At 42.7% G+C, this 24,935-nt stretch overlaps 1 protein-coding gene across 15 annotated transcripts in view; it reads right to left on the minus strand.

Moving 5' to 3' along the window:
* Nucleotides 1-24,734, minus strand: part of Brd4 (bromodomain containing 4) — a 79,696-nt gene extending 54,962 nt beyond the window's left edge. For 6 of the 15 annotated variants that reach the window (XM_087557794.1, XM_087557790.1, XM_087557791.1 and 3 more), the window contains exon 1: nt 24,509-24,734. The gene's annotated coding sequence lies outside the window, so the exon portion shown is untranslated. 15 annotated transcript variants of the gene reach the window in all.
* Nucleotides 24,735-24,935: the final 201 nt, after the last annotated feature.

Here is a 24,935-nt window from a genome sequence, read left to right on the forward strand (position 1 = left end):
TGCAGGACCAGCCACATCTAGGACACCTTTATAGTTTTTGATACTTGGCTCATCTCTACAGACTTCAAAAGGGGTCTCTAAGTAAGTACCAAGTGTTATTAGTTTCTAAACCTTCACTGATGACTCTAACCTTCAAATCATAACTCTGAACCACTGTACAATCAAAATCAATGAATAGAGCCATGTCAGACACACCAGAAATCTGTTGAGTATTTACAATGTAATTTGGCATCAATGTCCTCATAACCTAAAACTAAACATAAGTGGATATAACTAAGTATAATGTTCTCTTTCCCCACATTTCCGAAGCTGTAATAGGCTTGGATAGACAGTTCAATAGAGAAAGGATCAAGTCTCTAGACTGGAGAACTGTAGCTGTCTTTGCTACTTTGTGGGTTCTTTCTTTCACCCCTTTCCTCCAACCCTCTAACACCAGAAAAGAGAGGAAAAAAAGGATAGAAATCCCCGAAAAAGGGGTTGGGGATTTAGCTCAGTGGTAGAGCACTTGCCTAGCAAGCGCAAGGCCCTGGGTTCGGTCCCCAGCTCCAAAAAAAAAAGAAAAAGAAAAAAGGAAAAAAAAAAAAAAAAGAAAAAGAAATCCCTGAAAAAGTCAGGGGTAAGAAAGGGGGCAACATTGCTGCCAGATATCTAAGTTTGTCTTCTTTGCCCACAACTACTTAGACAAATCTTAACCAACAGTGACCAACCAACAACCAACCAGCCACCACATCTCTTGGGGGCCCTGGCATTTATATACCTTCTGAAAAGTTCAAAATTCCAAATGTCACACAATCTCAGAAATGATCTGCAACTGGCAAAATCACATCCTTACTAGAGCAAGTGGCAAATCATAGTCAGCTACTGTGGACAATCTGAAGCAGCCCTATGTCCCATACTGAGGATTAAAACAAAACGTCTTATTATTTTTCTGTTTTTAAAATTCCAGAATTCTCACTCACTACAGAGAACTCCAATTTGATTCAGGGGATACACCCTGGCAGGTTGATTTTCTTTGACCCAGTGTTGTGTCCAGACTGAAAGCAAACATGGGAATGAGAAGAGACAAGGACTTTTTCACTACCAGTTTTGCACAAAACTGGCACACAGCTGGCTATCTTGTGGCTAGAAAACAAGGAGACTAGAGAGGCGGAATGACGAAAAGAATTGGCCTTGGAAAATCACCTCCACTCTCTCTCCTTCTACCGTTTTCAGACGCTTTCTCAATACATCAGAGACAACTAACAACCTAGGGCAGGCTTGTGCTTCCAAGGGCAGATTGAGCCAATGTTTGAGGCTTCTCTGCCAGGTTCCCAGGGAAGGACACTGTAAATGATGACTGGATGCCAGGGCTAACTCAAAAACAAAAAACAAAACCACTGAGTCCCTCAGAGCCCACGGTTCTAGGTCTCAGCTGACATCTAAGCTCCTTGGTAGGCTGAGGCACTGTGGGACTGTGGGACCCTAGGCACCGGTAAACTGGCATGGCAGTCAAGGACAGAGAAAAGTGGACAAGCAAGTTCCATGCCAGAAAGGCCATTCAGAAAGCAAACTAGCATGTCTAACGCCAAAAAACATTCAACATCATACTTTTACTTGTGTTGAAGTTCCAAGAACGTCTTGGACAACAGTCAAGGAACAAATCATACAGTTAAATCATACTGTTGTGGCAGGCATAGTGGTGCATACCTTTAATTCCAGTACTCGGGAGGCAGACATGCGAATATCTATGAGTTTGAGACCAGCCTAGTCTACAAACAGATCCAAGACAGCCAGGGCTTACATACAGAAAAACCCTGTCTATGGGGGGAAAATTTTCATGCATGTCAACCTCAGAGAACCAACTTGCTAAAAAAGCTGTACAACAGCATTCTACTGCAGTCCAGGGATGCCAGCCTACCTCTAGTGTCTGCAGACCATATGTCTAACACATCAGTACATCCAGTATGTTATAGGACCCGGGAACACTAAGTTTCCATAACTCTCTTGCTGAAATAGTAGACCTACGATTTCTTCAAATATACTAGCTTTTCCCATTTCCATAACCCCGCATCTGCCCTTCTCAAGTGATCTTCCAAAATGTTCTGAAGCGGATAGACTGTTGTATGGCACTCACAAAAACACCTCCTTAACACTGAGGAGTTAGAGGCTTTAACCTTTATGATCTGGAACAAGCAAGGCAGTCCTTTAACTTGTATGCCAGTCTTAACTAATCTAATAACAAAAGGAAACAAGAGAAAGACACAAGTGGGAGGGAATAACTGTTTTCTTTGCAGATGCTATGATTACCTCCCCTAGAATATCAACAGAAAGTTCTACACTAGAAATAAGGATGCAGATACAAAAACGTGAAATTACAAGCAATTATCAGAGTGAGTGAGGGGCCTGGCAGGTTTGGAAGGCCCCAATGTGTTTGGAGCTTAAATTAATCACAAAATTAATTCATACACGTTGGAATAGGATGTTCAGAGACAAACCAACATGTCTTTTAAGAAAGCAAAAGCAGTATGCATAGTTAATTCAAGTGGAGCCCTGAGAGAAACAAGGCGAGCACGTGTGTGTGTGTGTGTGTGTGTGTGTGTGTGTGTGTGTCTGTGTGTGTGTGTCCGTGCGTGCGTGCACCAGTCTCCCTCACCTCCCAATCAGTTTCTAAAGCACCTTCCACCTGATTTTGAGTTGGGGCAGAACATTTTCTCTAACTCCGAAAAGCTAATGACAAGAGATTGCTCCGTCCTAAGAGCCACCTATTTCTCTGGTGGACTAGTGAATAATCAGCTGCACCTTTGTACTCTTGACAGCGGCTGCCCCTCGCAAAATTCTTCTAAACCAGCAAGACCTTCCTATAGACCATGACCTTTTGTGATCCCGAGCATTTATTTTAGCTCAAGAAGACGATTTTCGGGGTTGGGGATTTAGCTCAGCGGTAGAGCGCTTGCCTAGCAAGCGCAAGGCCCTGGGTTCGGTCCCCAGCTCCGAAAAAAAGAAAAGAGGGGGAAAAAAAAAAAGAGATGACTTTCTATCACCAACCTCAGATTTTTTCTAGTTTTTAAAAAATTTTATGTGTGTGTTTTGCTTATGAGCATGAAAAGACAGGCATAAGTGCCTATTGCCTCTGATGCCTATGGAGGTCCGAAGAGGACATCAGATCCCCTGGAATTAAAAGCTACTGGTGGCTGTAGGTTAGCACGTGAGTGCTTAGAACTGAACCCTGATCTTCTGCAAGAACAAGTACTCTTAACCCTTCAGCCACCTCCTCAGACCCATTAACCTTATATAAAAATTAAACAAAATACATTATATTAAACTATCCAGTACAGTTATGCAAAACTAACTTTTATCAGGTTTTCTTTCTCTCTCTCAGATACATATATATGTAACTGTGAAACTTAAGCGCCCTCAACTTACATTTTTACCATTCTGACAAGAAAACAGCATGGTACTGTCTAGTTTGGTCTCTTTTATTACACCCTTAAATGTCAAGAAGGGAATGTAGAGATGGTTCAGTTGAGAAAAGCTCTAGCTTAGCAAAGCACAGGACTGAACTTCATTCTTTCTTTCAGATAGGTGAGGGAAAGAAGATGAATAACTACAGTTTCTTTAACGACTAAACTAAACCGACCTTGTCAGATATACATCCCACTACTAGGAAATCAGCTCCCTGAGAAAAATGACAATCATTTATCCACTGAAAGTAACCCAACAACAGCCACCCGAGAACTAAAGAAAGAAAACAGCCTGGAAGTGGTAGCCAACACCTTTAATCCCAGAGTTTGGGAGTCAGAAACAGGTGGGTATCTAAGTTCAAGGCCAGCTTGGTTTACAGACTGAGCTCCAGGACAGCCAGGCATACACACAAGAGAAGCCCTTTCTCAACCCCCCTCCATAAAAAAACCAACACCCCCCCCCAAAAAAGAGAAGGGGGTTGGTTAATGTAGCTGGGATCTTGAGTAATGGAGTACTTACTAGTGATATGAAGGCAGAAAGATAAGTCATAAGACCATGTCACCCCACCCCCTGCCCCCAAAAGCCAACAAACAGCCAGCAAGCAAGCATATACAACATGAAGAGATCATGTAACACAGATGGGCTCAGAGGTTAAGAACACCGGTGGCTCTTCCAGAAGACCAGGGTCCAGTATCTACATGACAGCTCATATCTCTAACTCCTGTCTAATAGGATCTGCACTTCTTACCTCTGCAGGTACCAGGCTGACACATGCATACACACCTGGGGTACACAGACATATACATGGATGCAAAATACTCATACTTTAAAAAAGAAAAAAATAGGTCTTTATAAAAAATTTTTCCAGGCTGGAGAGATGGCTCAGTGCTCTTGCACTGATTGCTCTTCTAGAGGTCCTGAGTTCAATTCCCGGCAACCATCTATAATAGTAGCTGATGCCCTCTTCTGGTGTTTCTGAAGACAAGGACAGTGTATATTCATACACACGAATAATTAAAAAAAAACCAAAAAAACTGCTTAACATTCATAGACATAAATATTTTAATAAATGCACACATTTAGAAACTGAAAATAATTTTCAAGCTTACAATTTATACAATGTGTCACATGTTCAATCACAGAGACTAAAGGTCAATAAAAACAAAGCTCCAAACCAGACTTATTTGTTAAGCTCAGGCCAGAATTTTCTCTAAAACAAAAGTGGAGCATGGCTTGAGGAAGCAGAATTAACATGAGACTAAAAAAACCACCAGGCCAACCCACAACACACAAGTATCTTTACTAGAGATTTAATAAACACTTTAAAATGAAGCCAAGGTCTTTCATAAAGTATGTGAACCTTCTTCCCGCTTTAATTGGTCGATAAAGGTCTGTGATTGGGCAGTGGAGGGGAAAGGTGGGGCTGGAGGTTTGAGAGTGGAGGCAGGTAGAGAGGCAGAAGTGGATGAGAGGGGAAGGAAAGAGAATGCAAGCCAGATGGACTAGAATCACAGGCCAGGAGAAACCACAAGTAATAAAGGGTCTTACAGTTGAGGAATAAATTAGTATAGTGTTAGACCTGCCCAATCTAGATATATAGCTTATAATTATAATAACCAGATCGTGTGTTTTTTATATGAACTTATTGGAGTTGAAATCTCCAACAACACTTGTGTCTTCGGGAATAAGAAGGTGATAAAAATTCCTAGGCAGAGGAAGTGGCCCTACTGAACATCCTCACGTTTAGAGGAAAAAGCAACAATAAAAAGGACAAATCTGTCTCTGGAACTAAAACATGCAGCTGTCATGACCATAAGGTAGAAAAGGCTAATGAAAAGGCCACTTGGCATATAGCACCTATTTCTATGTCCAAGGTAAGCCATAGTAGTATTTAGATTCAAAACTATACTAATGCCAGGTGGTGATAGCGGTCATGCCTTTAATCCCTTTAATTTACTTGGAAGGCAGAGGCGTAGAGATCTCTGTGAGTTCCAGGCCAGCCTGGTCCACAGAAAAACCCATCTCGGGAGGAGGGGTGTAAGTGGGGTAACAACTGTACCCACACACACCTTACTTGTTATCTTTAACTATGGTGTGAACAAATAGATACCTGCTTTCCTATCACTATAGGCCAGTCTCAATTAACTACTCCCACTTAACTGGATGTTTCCACTTTTCCCAGTATGATCATTGATCATTAAGTGAAAAAGACATCTGATGGCTAATTATTACACTCTGTGAAAGACACAGGACAAAGCCCCTGAACAATATGCAACAAGACCAGGCATAGTGGCAGGTACCTAGAGTTCTCACTATTTAGAAGGCTGAGGCAGAACAATCATTTTAAGGCCAACCTGGGCAATATAATGGGACTCTGCCCACCCGCAAACATTCTATCAAACACTCCTTGCACAAGACGCCCCATCAGCAAGCCAGGCAGAGATTCAATGACCTCTGAATGTGTGATGCCCTCGCTCTGACATCTAAGAGTACAACTTATAAAGAAATGTCCACTAGCCAGGCAGTGGTGGCGCATGCCTTTAATACCAACACTGAAGAGGCAGAGACAGGTGGATCACTGTGAGCTTGAGGCCAGTCTAGTATACAAATGAAATTCCAGGACAGTCAGGGCTGTCATACATGGAAAGCCTGTCTCGAAAAACCAAAACCCTACAGGGGCAGGGCTCCCTACCTTCCTCCAGAGAACACTTAAAGCTATTCTCACTGCCTACATCTTTTTTTTTTTTTAATACATTCCCCCCCCCCCCCCCCGGAGCTGAGGATCGAACCCAGGGCCTTCGCTCTACCACTGAGCTAAATCCCCAACCCCAACTGCTTACATCTTTAAACCTACCACACAATTCCAATCCATTCTATCTCTTCACAAATCACTCAGAGAAGACATGTTGTGGCACAAGTCACCAGCTCCCCTGCTGTCTGTTTGCCCACAGGAACACTTAGTGTGTGTGGGCACACATGGTTCTCTCTAAACAACCATTTTTGCACCAGAAGGCTTAGCTCAGCTCAGTGCTGCCGGGCTTCCTACCACAGTTATAAGTAGGTTGTGACCTAAGCAGGGATACAGGAAATTGTAGCTACAGTCTCATTCATTCTCATTCTCTCTCTCTCTCTCTCTCTCTCTCTCTCTCTCTCTCTCTCTCTCTCTCTCTCTGTGTGTGTGTGTGTCTGTGTGTCTGTGTATCTGTGTGAGCACGTGTGCTTGTGCTTATACTCGAGCACGCACAAAGCATGGTAGCCAGAGGACAACTGTCACATCTTTCTTTGGGATCAACCCACCTTGTGTGGTTGAGCTTTTTTGACACTATCTCTCTCCAGCCTAAGGCTTGCCAAGTGGGCTAAGCTGACTGGCCAGCAAGTTCCAGAGAATCCCAGAGAATCCATGTGTCACCACTTCCCAATACTAAAATTACACATAGATGCTGCCTTGTCTAGACTTTTAATTTTTTTTTACATGGGTTCTCAGTTTCCACAAAGGCAAATCAAGCACTTTAGTGATTTATCTCCTTAGCTTCTTTCCCAGAAGGCAGGGTTGTGCTTTCACTTCTAAACTGCGTAACTATGATGAGGCAAACTGTAACATCGGGTGGGAATTAAGCCCTTGTACCTGCAAGCCAACAGTGCCCTACAAGGAGATTTACTGAGTTGTCCTAACTGTTTACCACACGTAGCAATTTTCCCAGTTAAGTGCCAACTTTCACTGAATATCCACATGCCTAAAGAATAAGGCTGTCTGTCCACAGATCAACAAGCAATTACTGATAGTCTACACTAAGACTTAAGGTTCACAGCTAACTGTATTCCAACTTCATGAGGATCTTGAACACAAAAGAGTACAGGACCTTGGATTTATAACCAAACAAACAAGCTCATTAGTTACGACGACGACAACAACAACAAAAAACCCAGTCCATTTAGAATCTGTGTGACCCCTTTACCTGTACCTTAAATTGACACAAACGAAAGGCAAAACTTACAACATTTTAAAAGGCATTTTAAGTATTCAATAAGATTTATTTGATAAGGGGATGCATATGTTGCTTACTTGTAGAGGTCAGAGGACAACTTTTTGGTGTCAGTTCTCTCCTACTGAGTCCTAGAATCAAACTCAGGTCACCAGGCTTGATGGTAATAAAAGCACCTTTTTATAACTTTTTCAACAAAGAATATAGCTGGCATCAGAGCAGTGCTCTTGCCAAACACAAGGGAGAAGTTAATAAATTCACATACATTAATCAAAAGATACTCTAAGTGACACGCAGAAGGGCCACCAAACTTTACCCACAAAGATGTAATGCTCAAGATCTTTGTAATTGGGGTTGGGGATTTAGCTCGGCAGTAGAGCGCTTGCCTAGCAAGCGCAAGGCCCTGGGTTTGGTCCCCAGCTCCGAAAAAAAGAAAAAAAAAAAAAAAAAGATCTTTGTAATTAAAGTCACAATGGCATTTCACATCCATCAAAATTAAACCTGTTGATCTATTGATAGAGAAAATGTAAATAAACATTTTAAAACTTGGCCAAGTCAAACTGCTAACAATTGTTTTGAAAATACTTGGTGGGGTTGGGGATTTGGCTCAGTGGTAGAGCGCTTGCCTAGCAACCGCAAGGCCCTGGGTTCAGTCCTCAGCTCCGAAAAAAAGAAAAAAAAAAAAAAAAGGAAAAAAAAAAAGAAAATACTTGGTAATTTTACAACAGCATCCCTACTGACCCATGCTGAGAAACTTGTACATCTTACATGTGGAATGCTCACGACAACACTACTCACTTTTTTAACAAGTCTGTATCTTTTTTACTAAGACTTAAGTACACTGTTGCTGTCTTCAGACACAGCAGAAGAGGGCATCGGATCTCATTACAGATGGTTGTGAGCCACCATGTGGTTGCCGGGACCATTAGAAGAGCCATCCGTGCTGTAGTCAGTATTCTAAACTACTGAGCCATCTCATCTCTCCAGTCCAACACTACTCTCTCAGTGTGCCTGTTCTGTACCCTCAATAAAAACAATTCTGATGGGGTTGGGGATTTAGCTGAGTGGTAGAGCGCTTGCCTAGCAAGCGCAAGGCCCTGGGTTCGGTCCCTAGCTCCGAAAAAAAGAACAAAAAAGAAGAAAAAAAAATCTGATGACAAATGTAGATAAATGTCTACAAAATAAATTGAATAAGCGCACACATGTGCACAAAAAAAAAAAAAAAAAGGAAAAAAGTTCCAACACCTTGACTACATCATGCATATACAGGCATTCACACAGGCCACCGCAGTAACTGGTGTGTCACATGACAAGACTGAGAGACAGTATCCACCACCAACACAACTACTAGCTGGGTATAATGACACAAATCACTAATTCTAGCATCCAGAAAAACCATAGTAGGATAGTGAGTTTGACACTAGCCTAAGTTATATAAGGAGTTCCAAGCCAGTCTTGAGTACTACTACACAACACCTTTTGGACGGCTGTCTGGCGGTTCCCTGGGAACTACTTAAACACCAGTATTACAAAACCTATGCTTCTATCCATACATGTATACATCCAAAAGAAAAAGAAGCACATCTATACAAAACCAAAACACCTCATGTATGAAAATTGACAGCATTACTCAGAAATTACTCAGCAATACTCAGAATTGCTCAAAAAAAAAAAAATGAAACAATCCAAGTATCCATCAACTGATTTAAAAAGTGGTCTTTATTATATTATTGGAGGGGAGGCACTGAGGCACTTTTGAGAAACAATTTGTATAATGTAGCCCTCAATCCCAAGGCTCTATGATGGCCTTCTGAGGACTACTGTTTCATAAGCTTATCTACTGCTCAGTTCTCACATCCAGCACCTGGATGGTTCCTGGTGCTTAACTGCCCAATGAGCAGACATTTAAACACCAGAAAACTCTCCAAGCGTGCACAAGGTCCAATTCTACAACTTGGAAGCCATCTTGCATGAACCATCAGGTAAATCTTTCTTCTCATCTTGACTTCCGTTGCCTCCAAAGTAGAACTTCCAGCAGCATTACTTAGTAGTATAGTTCAGTTTTAGTCCCGACTTGACCATTGTTCATATTCTCTCCATTCACAAGACTATGTGCCAAAATGGGTAGTCCTGCTCAAAGCTCCACTCACAAAATGGGGTTCAGGGTGAGCTGGGTGAGAGTCTCTGTTCTGAAAACTAAAGAAATAATACATAGCTAAGTACTAAATAATTTGTATGATAACAGGATGAATAGATGGGGTGAGGGCAAGAAAAGCCCTTCCAATGAAGCTGCATTTACTACCAGTGTTCTCATTCCAATCTGAGTCTGGCTTTCTCAAGCCAGGCTCTCATTTTTAACTTTAGAGTAAAGATGCAGCCATGCTCAATATTATTATCTTTGTCACCTTAAATGCTGGCCTTCTCTTCTCTCCCCAGAACCCTGGCACCTCTCACCAACTTCTGCAGGCAATATTGAAGATACTAGGTCTTGCTTACATCTCCCCTTGCATTAGCAGTATGCATCTCTTCCTGCCTTCAGGGCCATGTCCACAAGAAAACAGTGACAAGACTCTAAATTGAGGCCACTGTTTCTAAAGCCTGTCAAAGTAATTCACAACAGCACTAACTGAATTCTCCAGACTATTTCAAAGCCTCATTTATGCACAGGGTAGTATCTACCAGGCTAGATAACCCACTGAAGTTCTAGAAACTTGGAGAGTTACTAGATACGATAGCACACACCTGTAATTTCAGCACTCCTCTAAGTCAGAGGCAAAAGGATCACAGCAGGTCAAGGCCAGGCTGGTCTACACAGGGAGTTCCACACCAGCCAAGGATACAAACAAGATCTTCCCCATTTCACAATACAATAAACACAAAGTGAGAAATGGCTAGAGAAATGAATGAATGATTTACTAAGTTATTTGAGCAAGTGCACTGTGAAGTCCAAACTGGCCCAGGAAGAATGGGGTGTGTGGCTGGAAGGAATGAGAAATCACAGTAATGAAGCATGACAGTAGCCTGCCACAGAAACCAGGATCCACTAAGAAGGGAGTATGACTTTGGAGGCGGAGAAATAATTATGTTGCAGCAAATTATATTTTGATCATGAGTTAGTTTAAGAGTAAGTTTTGCCTGGAGCTTACTTAACCACTTCTACCATTTTCTCTGAACTAGGTTTTTCTTGACATATTCTTGAACCAAACTCTTACTTGAGTAGGTTACTGCTATCATTTTTTTTTAATTTTTTTTCGGAGCTGGGGACCGAACCCAGGGCCTTGCGCTTGCCTCTACCACTGAGCTAAATCCCCAACCCCACTGCTATCATTTTTTACAGTCAGGTAAGTTTTTAAAAGTAAAATGAGAAAAAGGAGGAGTGATGGTTCAGCAGTTAAAAGCACTTGGTCTTTGTAGAGTACCTGGATTCATTTCTAGCACCTACATGGGGCTCAATAAACACTTGTATCTCTAATTCCAGGGGGCCTGACACTCTCATCTGGCTTCCATGGTCACAAAGACACACAGAAATGCATGCAGACAAAATACCCATACAGAGCCTCTCTACCTCTGGCTGACCAGAAACTCGCTATATAAAGTAGGATGTAAACCCAAGGATATATGCCTCCCTCTACGTCCCAAGTGCTAGGAATAGGAATAAAGGTCTGTACTGCCACAGCTGACTACAAAATAACAAAAACAAAAAGAAGAAAAAAAGTACAATGAAAATTGCTCTATCTCCATACAGCCACGGCTACAGTACCTGCCCATCACATGCAAAGTCCTGGTCTCAATATCCAATAGCACCACCACCATCTAAAGGGGGGATGGGGATGGAGCTGGGGGTGGGGGAGTGAGCAGCCAGAAAAAACTCAGCATCTCATTAAGAAACTATACTGGGGGAGGGGGGTGAGGTCGGTAAGGGAGGGTGGATGGGGGGGTGGCCACTCTTATAGGGGAGGGGGTTTATGGACAGGAAACTGGGAAAGGGAATAACATTTGAAATGTAAATAAAGAAATATATCCAATTTAAAAACAAGGAAAAAAAAGTTATGCCTTTACACTAAGTATAATTAAGCTAAGAAATTCGAGTAATTAAAAGCTAAAAATAGTAAATGAAGGCAGGAAAAGTCACTAGTGCATACATACAGAAAATTACAAACCTTAGAAATTAGGGAAGGATAACAGAGTTTATAATAGACACTGCACTGTTCTTAATAGTAATGAGTTCTTTTCCATTCTAACCCAATTCTGCCCCAATTACAGAAGTATTAAGTTTATGGTATTATATTTCCTATTTCTTCCACTAGGCAGTGATGTGGGGAAGGAGAATAGAGTGACATCCCAAACAGAGCCTGGTATAGTGTGTTTGCATACCTCATGTGCTGTGCTTTCCCACAAAATGCCTCCTTTACCCTGTATGTTCAAGTACATGGCTCACCCACTGTCCTGTAACTCAGAGCAGGCACTAAGCCACATAAGACACCATAGCTATGCATATCTTCTAAACCTACCTATATTCGACACCACCAAATAAATCAACAGGTTGGCTAAGGCCATTAGGTTACTTTCTACAGCAAAGGCTCCATGACAATACCAAAACCCAGCAGAGATGTGGAAATCAGAAGTTAGGGCAGAGTTCTGAAAAAATGACCTTGGTTCATTTATAGATTATATTATACCACCCTGAAATTCTCCATCCCCGTTAAAGTATACAGGTGATAAAGTGAGGCACAGGGCACCCAGCTGCAGCAAGGCAACACTGTTGACACAGAGGTAACTTGAGGACTCTAGAAAACCCTCCCATGGACGTTTGAAAGGACAACTACGGAGTGCTCAGACTGATTTAGGGTCAAAAGTCTGTAAATCTTTACAAGTGCAGGATGTATATATAAGCCTCCAAAAAATATCTTAAAATAAAAAGAATTTATCACTGCAGAAGTAAACACAGTAAATCCATCCTAAATGTGGGTCTCTGTTTTTAAGGTCCATAGATTACATACTTTTTTTTTCTTAAAGAACCAGAACATTCTTCAAATTCTAAAAGGGCTCTCCAACCGTGCCTAGGCTTACTGATGCTTTAGCAAAAAGTATGACTGGTCTAATTCTTGGCCAATGGTCTTTTAATTTTGACAAATCTTTCAACAGCAAGAACCATAGGGAAATGACTGTTCTAATGGAGCTTATTTTGATAAAGAAATCTAAATAAATTGTAACACTAGAAGAATGGTAAGCAGAAGACTTTACAAAAGCTTGGTTATAGAAAAGTGTAGCCAATCATGAAACTGCAGTTGCTTCTTTCTACAAGCATGGAAGACAGAGTTAAAACATCTTTTAGCACACTGTCAATACTGTAAGTCTACTGAAACTTACCTATCTGGCTTCTCAACAAAAACTTCCTTCCAATTCTTTAACAGTGTATGCCTCTCACCCATGTTTCCTGGGGGTTACTTCCAGCCAAACTGAGAACCCTATATACCAGCAGCCTGAATCCTCCTGCCCACTTTGAGATTCAGCTTAACTCCTCCCTTGAGCAGAGTCTCCAAAAAAACCTCTGTACCCGTATAAAGTACAAACCATGTCTTTCACTTCTGCTACTAACAGACTTTTCTGATATTTTTAATCCCATTATCATCTTCATTTTCATTTTAAATCTCTTTGGGTTTTTCTGGCAGGAGGGGAAGAGGATAGTATGGCACACTTGCTATGTAGCCGATGTATGCCGGGCTGTATGTTCATCATATGTTATCATATGTTATTCAGAGGTCCTGAGTTCAATTCCCAGCAACCACATGGTGGTTCACAACCATCTGTAATGGGAGCCGATGCCCACTTCTGGTGTGTCTGACGGCAGCTACAGTGTGCTCATATATGTGAAATAAATAAATCTTAAAAAAAAAAAAAAGACATGAGGAAAGTACTAAAAATAGAAGACAAGTAGCTTACCACACAGCACAACCCAGCACACATAGAATACATAAGCAGTCTATAAACACTTGCTTCCAAACACTTAGCAGGATCTTTACTACCTGCTTCCTCAGCCCTTACCACACACAAACTCCTACCAAGCACTGAGGACAAAGAACAGAAACTGCGTTTCACCTGCTGCTAGAAAGCATATCCAAGAACACACTTGGGTAAGTGGGAAAACAACAACACTAAGCAACACAAACTAATCAAAAAATAAAAACCAAAACCAGCAGTATGGTGATGCCACCTGGCCTTTAATCACAGCACTCAGAAGGAAGAGGCAGGTGGATATCAACTTCAAGGCCAGCCTGGTTTACAGAGTGAGTTCCAGGACAGCCAAGACTGAACAGAGAATCCAGTCTCCAAAACAACAACAAAGTCCCTGTCTAAAATTAAAAAGGAGAAGAGGGGAGAGAAGATAAGAGACATTTCAATAAATAAACTCAGGCAAAGGTTTTATGAACTAGCCTTAGAATGTATGATATTCTTTGTCCTATCTTAACCCGCTAATCCATTTTATGACCCACTGTTTGAAAAAAGATAAAGAATTACTGTTGGGTGAGGTGACTCAACACTTGTCCCTGCACTCAGAAAGCTACTGAAGCATTGCCCAGTTAGATGCAAACCTGGGTTACAAAGATCACACCACAAACAAAAAAACAAACAAACAAACAAACAAACAAACACACAGTCTTTCCCTCAATCTCCAGATTCTACAACCTAATCCTTTCACCCTATTTTATATACAAGAAACTGAGTCCTGGGAGATTACAGTAGCCTAAGGGCAGACAGCCTTATGCCCTGTATGACCACCCCACCCCACCACTGAACCACACGGACAGCCCCTATATTCCATGTGGTTCTCATTTCAACCACACAATGATGATCAGCTGCCAGAAAATACACTCTTCCTCAAAGTGAATGCCAACCATTTCACATAGAAAGTCCTCGAATTTAAGTCTCCTTTAACTAGTCCTCTTCCTGTTTTTTTTTTTTTTTTTTTTTTTTACATCTGTAGTCTTGTCTCATTGCCTGAGGAAGGACAACTGGGGATACTAACCATACTCAAGGACAAAAGAATTACTAATTAGTATTTCTGGAAATTGCATAATACCAAGCCCAGCAATACCTCTCCCTTGGCACTATCTTCACAAGGTGCACAAGTCTCTTGATGTAACAGCAGCTAGAAACAAATAAGCAATTTCGACCTTGAGTGGAAACCAAGAAGAGTGGCCACTGCAAAGTAGAAAAGACCTGGACAAACAGTCCCAGTTCTTTCCAAAACAAATGCTACTGGTTTCCCCCTTTCACACCCAATGGATAGCAATACAGCACAGTAATAATACAGTAAGATGCACCCTCAAATTCAGCCACACATAAGAGTGCCATCCTTTTCCACATCAAGGTTTAGGATTATAAGCCATTTTATAAGTCAGAATTGTGGCTTACAGAGAGAACATGATTTGGACAGGAGTAGGTCTGAACCCTGACAGTGAGCTTGGCTATCTCCTTCTAGTACACAGTGCAACCCAACAAAGACCACTGTTTCCTGCAGCAAAGTTCCAGGGCCTTTGTACACAGGAAGGACTAACATGATTTTCTTTATGGAAGGAGGTGGGGGGTAAGACCATTTAGATGATACACCATTAACCCTAGCACTCAGGAGATGCAACATTTACTCAGTTTCTCTTACTTGGTCAATTGTTTTGTTTTGAGACAAAGTCTCAACTATGTAGCCTTGATTGGCCTGCAGACCAGGAAAGTCTTAAACTCAAGAGATCTGTCTCTGCCCACCTCATGAATTAAAGATGTGAACCACTACACCCAGCAATTTCTCTTAATTTGGGGTTAATGTTCAAATTATCTGGCCTATTTGTATTTTAAAAAATTATACATTTTGTTTGTTCATACAAACAAAATGGAATTTCCTAAGAAACTGGATCTTGTGGTCAAGACCCAAAATCCAAAAGCAAGACCCCAGCATAACATTGAGGAACTACATGTACCTACTTATTAGCCCATCCAATTGCCAGCTACATCCTACCAATCCCCTGCAGGGAACCAGAATACTCTCAACCATATCTGGACATCCATACAGTTTAAATGAGAGCCAAGAGGCAATGACGGTCTGGAGAAACGACGTGCTGTGCCCTCACACTCCAGCAGCATTTTCTGGCTTTCATAAAGTCACATCACCAGAACTGCTTCTGCTGGATGGATCATTTCCCTAAACTCTAACAAGTATCTCAAAACAAATACCTTTATAAGTAGTACATTCAAGTAACCCCATTGTTCTGCCCTTAATCTCGCTATTGGTAAGATAGACAATTCCCACCTTTATATCATCTCCTACATTAGTGTCTACTGAAATTTGCTAGGTAGGAGGGAGACATAACACCCTTGGAAAGCACTTGGAGAAGAATAATGCTATCTATATCATCTGGTGACTTGCCTAGAAAATCAAGTCCTGCTCATTAGGGTACTTATTCCTAGCTGTGGACATACCCTATGCCTGCCTGGTATCCTCTTCCCACCTTTCTTTATCCTACATAATGCAAGCAGACAGCATATACCTTAAGAGGGTAGTGGAAGGCTGCAGAGATGGCCCAGCAGATAAGAGCACTGACTGCTCTTCCAGAGGTCCTGAGTTTCATTCCCGGCAATCACATGGTGGCTTAAAACCATCTGTAATGGGATCTGATGCCCTCTTCTGGAATCTGAAGACACAGTGTACTCATATAAAGTAAATAAATTAATTAAAAAAAAAACAAAACACTGGATTGGTGACAAGATCTATGCCATACAAGACACTTATTTTAATACAAAATAGGCAGAGACAGGCTTCTTGAAGGGCAGGGACAAATGAGGAGAGACTGAAAGGCAGTAGCACCAGAATCAAGATGACACGCTCTAAAGTCTTAGGAGTAGAACAGCAAAACTGAGCTGTGACTGAATGACCAGAGGCTGGCTGCTTAGATCCCTAGAGTCACCATCCTTAAAGCATTCAGATAGCAGGGGCTTCAGGACCAGGAGACTGGATTGGGGTTAGGGGCTTACTATGGGCAAGTGGGGAGTAAAAAGATCAAATGCCAAGAACATTTTCTTTTCTCAACAGCCTTGAGAACACATCTAAAAAAAGATATTTTGTGTTCACACAACTGTCATTTATGAAGAGAAAATGTTAAAACCTCACTTGTATAAATAAGATTGCTAAATTCTGCCAAAAGAAATGGAAATGAATGCAATCTTTCTAGAAGAGTAACTTACAGAAAAATTTCAAATACACATTTTCTGATCTAGTGGTCTTATTCCTAGAGATGAAAGAGAAAATCTGAAAACCACATCCAAAAATAGAAATTATGGTAGACTTACATGGTACTTTAAAGTACTTACTTTTTGAAATGCCCACCTGTATAGTAATTTGGTAAAACAAAAACTAGCCAGGCTCTGCTGGTGCATAGCAGTAATCCCAATAATTAGGAGGCAAAAACAGGGTTGATCATGGATTACAAAAGCATCCAGGGTTACTGAGGGCATTTGTCTCAAAAACAAAAATTCAACCAGAGCAGGTACTCAGTAGATCAAAGAGTTTTAGACCAGACAAGAGATTGCCAGAACCTACATAAAGGAGAAGAACCAAATCTAAAAAGTTGTCCTCTGGCTTTCACTTGTGCACCAAAACTCACATATTCTCTCACAATTATAAATAAATACAGGGGTTGGGGATTTAGCTCAGTGGTAGAGCACTTGCCTAGCAAGCACAAGGCCCTGGGTTCGGTCCCCAGCTCCGAAAAAAAGAAAAAATAAATAAATACATACATACTATACATACATACATACAAACTCCACAGAGCGAGGGCTATAGGTCAGTGGTAAAGTACCTGACTAGTGTGTGCAAGTTCTACAGACACCCACTCCTAACAGAGTCCAATTCAATTATGCTATAAAAGTATAGGTAAAACAACTGAAAAGAAACAAAGATAGGATTAAAAGATAAATTGGGGGGGGGGTGGTTTTAGTTTTCTTCAAAACAGGATCTCTGTGTAGCCGTGGCTGTGCTCAAACTCAGAGATCTGCCTATCTAGTACCTTCCAAGTACTAGAACTAAAGGCGTAAGTGTACCATCATCGCCCAGCAAAAGAACTTTCAACCTTAAAAACATCTTAAACTTAACTTTCCAAATTCTTTAAATGACCACATATTACTATTGTTCAGATAAAATGAAAAATGATGTGGTGTGGTGGTACACACCTTTAATTACAACACTTAGAAGACAGAGGCAAACAGTAAGTGGCTAGCGGGGTCTGCACAGTGAGACAAATGTTACAAAAAAGTGAAATAAAGGGCAAGTCAAAGCTGTAGCAGTTACAGCACTGGAGTAAGCACCTGGCGAGTGTCTGTGAAGCCCTAGATTCCATATTCCCTTGGGCGTGGAGTTGAAGAGAGGTGTATGTCTACACTGTTTTAAACCTAACACTAGACACTCTCTCATCAATTTATTCAGAATAAGATATGTTCTGTGGTGTACCTTGGGAGATGCACATACAGGTTTTATTAAGATTGGCATGCTATTTAGATTGGGAGAAAAAAAAATCTTCAAAAATAAAAGCTGCCAGGTGTGGCGGCACACACCTTTAATCCTAGCATTCAGGAGGCAGAGGCAGGACTTCAAGGCCAGCCTGGTCTATAAAGGGAATCCAAAACAGCCAGGACTACACAGAGAACTCCTGTCTCAAAACATATGAATGGATGGATGGATGGATGGATGAATAGCTGGGTAGTGATAGCACAACACATTATCCTAGCACTTGGGAGGCCAAGGCAGGCAGACCTCTGTGAGTTTGAAGCAAGCCTGGCCTATGGAGTTGAGTTCCAGGATTGCTACGGCTCTCCAGAGAAATCCTGTCTTAAAAAACTGAAACAGCAAAGGAAAAAGGCCAAACAGAACCGGCTCAGCAGTTAAGAGCACTTGTTGACCTTACAGAGGACCAAGGATTAACCAATCCCAGCACCCACACAACCATCCTTACTTAACCCCAGGCCTGAATGTAGTACACAGATATATACAGGTAAAACATACATGCACATAAAATTAGTATACTCTATACATACTTCACACACGCAGGCAGACACACACATATGCCCAAATAAATTTAAGAATACAAAATGTGGGGCTGGAAGTGGTGGTGCTCAAGTTTAATCCCAGCACTCAAAAGCAGAGACAGGCAGATCTCTGTGACTTTAGGCCAGCCTGATGTAAATGAAGAGTTTTCCAGGACAACCAGAACCACCTAGTCTGAAAAAGCAAAACTAAAAAGGGGTAAATTTTGGCTACTTCTTCCAGACTTTCACCTATATACACACGGGTATCACACTGATGTACAAGCACTTACATTCTTGGACTTCCGAATCTCAAATGTTATTTCATTTCAACACTATGATACAGGAACTAGAAAGGCAATGCAGTTGGTCTCTGCAGGGCTGGGAACACAGCTCAGATGGTACGGTGCTTGCTTAACATGAGCAAAGCCTAGTATATGATCCCCAGCACTATATAAATGATGGTGGTGCACACTTATAATTCCAACATTCAGGTAGAGACAGGAGGACCTTGGCTATGTGAGACCCAGTCAGTCTCAACACCCTCCACTGAAAAACAAAAACAAAAAATAAAAATAAAAAACACCAAAACAGTCTCTGTACATCTTCAAAATAATGAAAAAGATTACCATCTGACCTATCAAATCACTCCTAAAGATCTGGCCCATAAAATTCATCCATATCCACATAAATACTTGTATACAAACTTTTTTGCTTATAAACAGAGCCTCAAAATGTAGCCCAGGCTGGTCACCAATTCTCTACCCTGTCCCTGACTCCGAAGAGCCACCATAACTGACCTTGTATAGAAGTGTTTATAGGCTGGGGATTTAGCTCAGTGGTAGAGCGCTTACCTAGGAAGCGCAAGGCCCTGGGTTCAGTCCCCAGCTCCAAAAAAAAAAAAAAAAAAAAAGAAGTGTTTATAAGGAGCACTATTCCCTCCCTCCCAAAAGTGAAAACTATTATTCAAGCCCACGATTTTATCCATTAAGACTTAATAAATAGGACAGGCTGTGGTGGTGTACACTTTTTTTTTTCTTTTTTTTTTTTCTTTTTGGAGCTGGGGACCGAACCCAGGGCCTTGCACTCGCTAGGCAAGCGCTCTTTCGCTGAGCTAAATCCCCAACCCTGGTTGTGTGGTGGTGTACACTTTTAATCCTAGCACTTGGCTGAGAGGCAGTTAGATCTCTATGACTTGAAGACAACCTGGTCTGCACAGCTAGTTCCAGAACAGTCAAGGTTACACAGAGAAACTGGGGGGGGGGGGGGGCAGAACAAACAAAAGAATGAATGAATGAATAGGGTTGGAGAGATGGCTCAGTGGTTAAGAGCACTGACTGCTCTTCCAGAGGTCCTGAGTTCAAATCCCAGCAACCACATGGTGGCTCACAACCATCTGTAATGAAATCTGATGCCCTCTTCTGGTGTGTCTGAAGACAGCTGCAGGGGCTGGGGATTTAGCTCAGTGGTAGAGCGCTTGCCTAGGAAGCACAAGGCCCTGGGTTCGGTCCCCAGCTCTGAAAAAAAGAACCACCACCAAAAAAAAAAAAAAAAAAAAAAAAAAAGACAGCTGCAGTGTACTTACATATAATAAATAAATCTTTAAAAAAAAAGAATGAATGAATAAATAGAAAGTAACACATGCTATGAAAGAAAATAAAGTAGTGACTGAGGATGAATGAACATAATCTAAAAGCACACTTAATGAAAGAAGACAGAGAGTAAAGGTTAAAGTATCTGGAAAGAATCCGTGTACAGAATAGATTATAGTTTCTAGGGGAGGGTAGAGTAGCTTCCAGAATCACAGTTTCTTTGTGACTGATTACAATTAATTACAGTGATGGATGCACAATTCTGTGGCCACACTAAAATTTGATATACTTTATTGTGTAAATTATGTATCACAAAGCTATTCTTTAAAATAAAAGACATCTGATAAAATTTTACAGGTAACAACCTCAGATTACACAAAATTTTACTCAAACACTTGGAATACCAAAATTAAATCATTATAGAAATTGAGGGATGAATTACAGAAATGTATACTTATACATGAAATCATAATAAAAAATGTGTCCAACATTTTCTAAAGTAGCCAGTATTTTACTAGCAACATGAAAGTTCTGTTTATAAAAAAAGGGGGGGAAGGGTGGCTGGAGAGAGATGGCTCAGTGGTTAAGAGCACTGACTGCTCTTCCAGAGGTCCTGAGTTCAAATTCCAGCAACCACATGGTGGCTCACAACCATCTATAATGGGGTCTGATGCCCTCTTCTGGTGTGTCTGAGGACAGCTACAGTGAACTCATATATAATAAATAAATCTTTAAAAAAAAAAAAAAAGGTAGCAGGGCAGGAGGTGCGTATCTTTAATCCCAGCACTGGTGAGGCAGAAACAGGTTGATCTCTGAGTCTGAGGCCAGCCTGGACTACACAGCTAGTACTAGGACAAAAAAGTCCTGTCGACAGACATGAAAAATGCTGCCCATACACATTTAGTACCCACTTCATCTCCCTTTTAAAATACTTTCTACAGGTCAGGGTTGAAACAGCCCACACCCACTCACCACATTTGCAAACTGCTAAATAGGAAAGAAAGTCGAAGCAGTACACTTAAGCAACTGTGTGCCACACTGCTCAGACTCACTAAGTTTACCATAATTACTAGACACTTCAATGTTATTATCTTAGTTAAAACTTACTTATAAATCACAGTATTGTTTTAATAAACTTGCATTCAGTACTATGTACGGCAAATTCTTGTCCAATTGCTAAGATGTCCTTTTAGGTACCAAGTCCACAATACAGAACAAGAAAAGCAAAGCCAAACAAACAAGCTCTTGTAGAACTTAAAAAATCTGCTACATGTGCATACCACATGTACTAAGTGAAATAGCAGCAAAAGGATTTTCTCACAACTCTCACTTTGCAAATGTCCAGTGTTTCTTACTAGAGTAAAAACCACAAGGACTTATCAGATAGTACTAGCAAGGGTTTTTGTTTGGTAGGTTGGTTGTTTTTTAGCTTTTCTTGTTATCTCCATGTAGCCCTGGCTATCCAGCAACTTGCTCTGTAGATCAGGCTGGCCTCAAAAGATCCCTCTGCTTCCAGAGTACTAGGGAGTAAGGGCCAAAGTCACCACACCCAGCTCCATTAGCAATTTTCAATGACAAACATTCCTTCTTGAGCACAGAATCAGTGGGTGGCCCAGGTTATTCTAGAACTGGAGATCCTCCTGCCTCTCTAGCTGCTGAGTGCTGCGACTAAAAGGCTATGATACCATGCCCTTCTTTCCAACCAACAGTGTCAATCTCACAAGTTCATTCAAACTTAGACATCATAATTTTAACTTTTATTTTGCATGTGTGTACACTGTGCCTGCATGGGAGAAGGAAGTTATAAGACAGTGTCAGTTCCCCAAGAGCTGAAGTTACAGGTCATTCCCTGTACACTGCCACTGTAGTACTCTGGAAGAGCAGCTGAGCCATCCTTCCAAACCCTAAACAGCAAACATAACCACAGAGACCATAACAGTGGCTTGTTGAAACTGACTGCCCAAAATGGCTTTTCTTTAAAAACGACTCCAAGCAGGACACTGTGGCCCCCAGCACTTGGGAGGCTGAGACAGGACGACTGCCAAGTTTGTGGATAGCCTGGACTCAACCTTGTCCCAAAACACTGTCTCCAGTCACAAGAGAGAACTCACGTAACTGTAACTGCAGTTCTTGCTGAGGACCCAGGTTCTGGTCCCAGCATTCTCATAGCTACTCACAACCATGTGTAACTCTAGTTCAGAAGGATCTGAGGCCCTCTTCTGGTCTCCAAAGGCAGAATATATATGGTGCACAAATATTACTAAAAATAATCTCCAATCTACAGAATTTCTAACTCTTAAGTCATTCAGTAGCCTGAATTGTATAACTTGAAAATACTGCCTTGGTCTGTATTTCTAAAAGGGAAAGTGTAATTTGGTACAAAGATCACAAAAACTGGCTCAAAAGGATTATCTTTTGGAAACAAAGTCTAAATTCCTTTAAACAATTCAATAATTTAGTGGAAATTTTACTTAGTGTTCTAAGGTTCTCCAGCAATCTTTAGATAATTCCCTCCCCTTACATCCCTCCAAACTAGACACACATTCAGAACATTCAAACTGCCCCAGTCATTTTTGTATCCTAGCTTTCTCTCATCAGTAGGCAAGATCCCTTATCTTTAGCAATTTGCATGTGCAGAATGCTACAAGATAGAAGAGGTTTACTTCCAATTAAGACCAACTAATACCACTTAAAAAAACTTGAGTCCTTAAATACTTTATCAGCTACCAAAGATGTGACAGAAATATTTGGGGCTTTTCCTTCTAGATTTGATTAATTCAATTCGAAGTATTTGACAGTGTTACCTTCTCCAACCTTCCTGATTGAAGCTTTGGTTACCTATAAATAACCTCCGTCGAAATATCATTCCCCATCCAAATTAAAGTGAAAACAATGTTCTTATAAATTATTGCAAAGCCCATAAAACAGAGTGCCATCTAAAGACTTCTTCAAATTGTTAACACGTCCACAATTCCTTTTAAATTTTGTGCATGACATTCTTTACAACTTCTAACTCTACCAATTCCAGGGACTAACAATTTAGGAAAGTTGACATCTCCATACATAAAAATTTTTCAACTTTTTACTATTGCATGGAGGAGCACACTGACTTAGAAGTACACTGCAAGTTGGCTTTTAGTAACCAGGGATTATTAATACCCCCCTTGATGGTAAGAAAACACATTTCGATCCTCAAGAGGGCTGCTGCAAAAGATCACTAGCATCCAACATGTATACACACACAGAAAATAATCTCACCAGATTTCGAAAAGCATAAACAAGTAAACAAGCAGGCTAAAACACTTTAATAAAAAAACCAAAAAACAAAAAAACCTTGTCTTGAGTAACAGGGAGGTCAGCCACTAAGCAGAAGCACATGACTCATCCACCAGCCTGAGCAAAAGTATTCACACTGTCCACTACACAACGTGGGATTTCCCATCTCCAACCTAGCTCGGCCTCGGGGGCATCTCGTTTAAATGTTATTTCCGTGTTTGTGTGTGTGTTGGGGGGGGTCATTTTGCTGAATCACAACTCCCCAACATCCCCACCCTTGCCTGACACACTCCTGCAAGTAAGAAGCCATTGCAAGGAACGTCAGCAAGCAGAGATCCTTCAAAACAAAGCACCCAAAGAGTGGGCTTCCAGGGTGCAAGTGAGTGGGTGGGTCGAGAGGGACTCCTGGTCCTTCGTCACCCTTCCTGTCCCCTGGGTCCCGCCTGGAGCAGGCGTGTGGTGGAAGCCCTCTCCCTGTGGACAAGATCTTCTACCTCTTTCTAGGCAGAGCTCCAGGGACAGCCGGAAAGGTGAGACTATGGAAGCGGGAACTCGCTATCCCAGCACTGGCAGGAGGACCCAGCTGACGGAAGGAGAGCGCGCCAGGGCAAAACGCGCAGGAACGGCCCGCCCCAAGGGGGAACCGCAAGCAGAGAGACCAGCGGTACCCGCGGCCAGCATCCCGGGCCCGGACTTACACGGGCCGGGCGCGCACCGCAGATCCCGCGGCAGCAGCTTCCTCCTCCTCCTCCTCCTCACTTGACAAAATGGCGGCGGCAGGAAGTGCCGGGAGCTTGGCCCGCCCCCCGCCCGCCCCCGGCCTCCCGTCCCGCCGCCCAGCGCGCCCGCGCCCCCGGTCCCGTTCCCTGCTGCAGCCCGCGCCAAGGGGGACAGCGGCGGCCGCAACCGCCCCGATACTTAGTCCACGAGCCCACCCGGCCGCCGCCGCACCAACGGCGCGGGCGGCCCCGGCAGAGCGCGAGCAGCAGCAGGCTCCGGGCCCACGAAACTGCGGCCTCCCCACCCCCGCGCCGCGCCGATGGCGTAGGTGGTGGCGCACCGGCTCCATTACGCAATGCAGGTTACGCGGGCCGCGCCGTGGGGCCCCCGGCAGCCCGCCTCGCGGCCGCGAAGGACACCGGTCCTCACCTGAGACGCTAGGCCGCACGCCGCCGCACGCTGTCCGGGACGCCTGCGCCAAGCCGGGGCCCGTCCGCCGCGCCTGCTGCGCCGCTGCGCTCACAGGCCCCGCTTGCCTGCGGGCACCGCCGGCAGCCGCCGCCGCCGCCGCAGCCGCCGCCGCCACTGCTTCGGTTCCTCGGCTGCGGGAGAGCAGAACAAACAGCCCTGCCGCCGCCGCCAGCGCACTGATGTCATCACGCACGCTGCGCGCGCGGCCCCGCGTCATCGCCGCCGCCCGGCGTGCGCGTCCCGTCGGTCCTCCCAGGACCAGAGAACTTCGCTAGAGCCCGCGGCGGTTGTAGCGGTGAAGGCGGGAGACCGAAACTCCCGAATGGGGACTTAGGGGGCTCTTGAGCACAATCGAGGGTCTCTGCGGACTGAGGGATGAGGCTGT

The sequence above is a fragment of the Rattus norvegicus genome, chromosome 7 (assembly GCF_021556685.1).
Source record: "Rattus norvegicus strain SHRSP/BbbUtx chromosome 7, alternate assembly SHRSP_T2T, whole genome shotgun sequence".
In the NCBI taxonomy this organism is placed as follows: domain Eukaryota; kingdom Metazoa; phylum Chordata; class Mammalia; order Rodentia; family Muridae; genus Rattus; species Rattus norvegicus.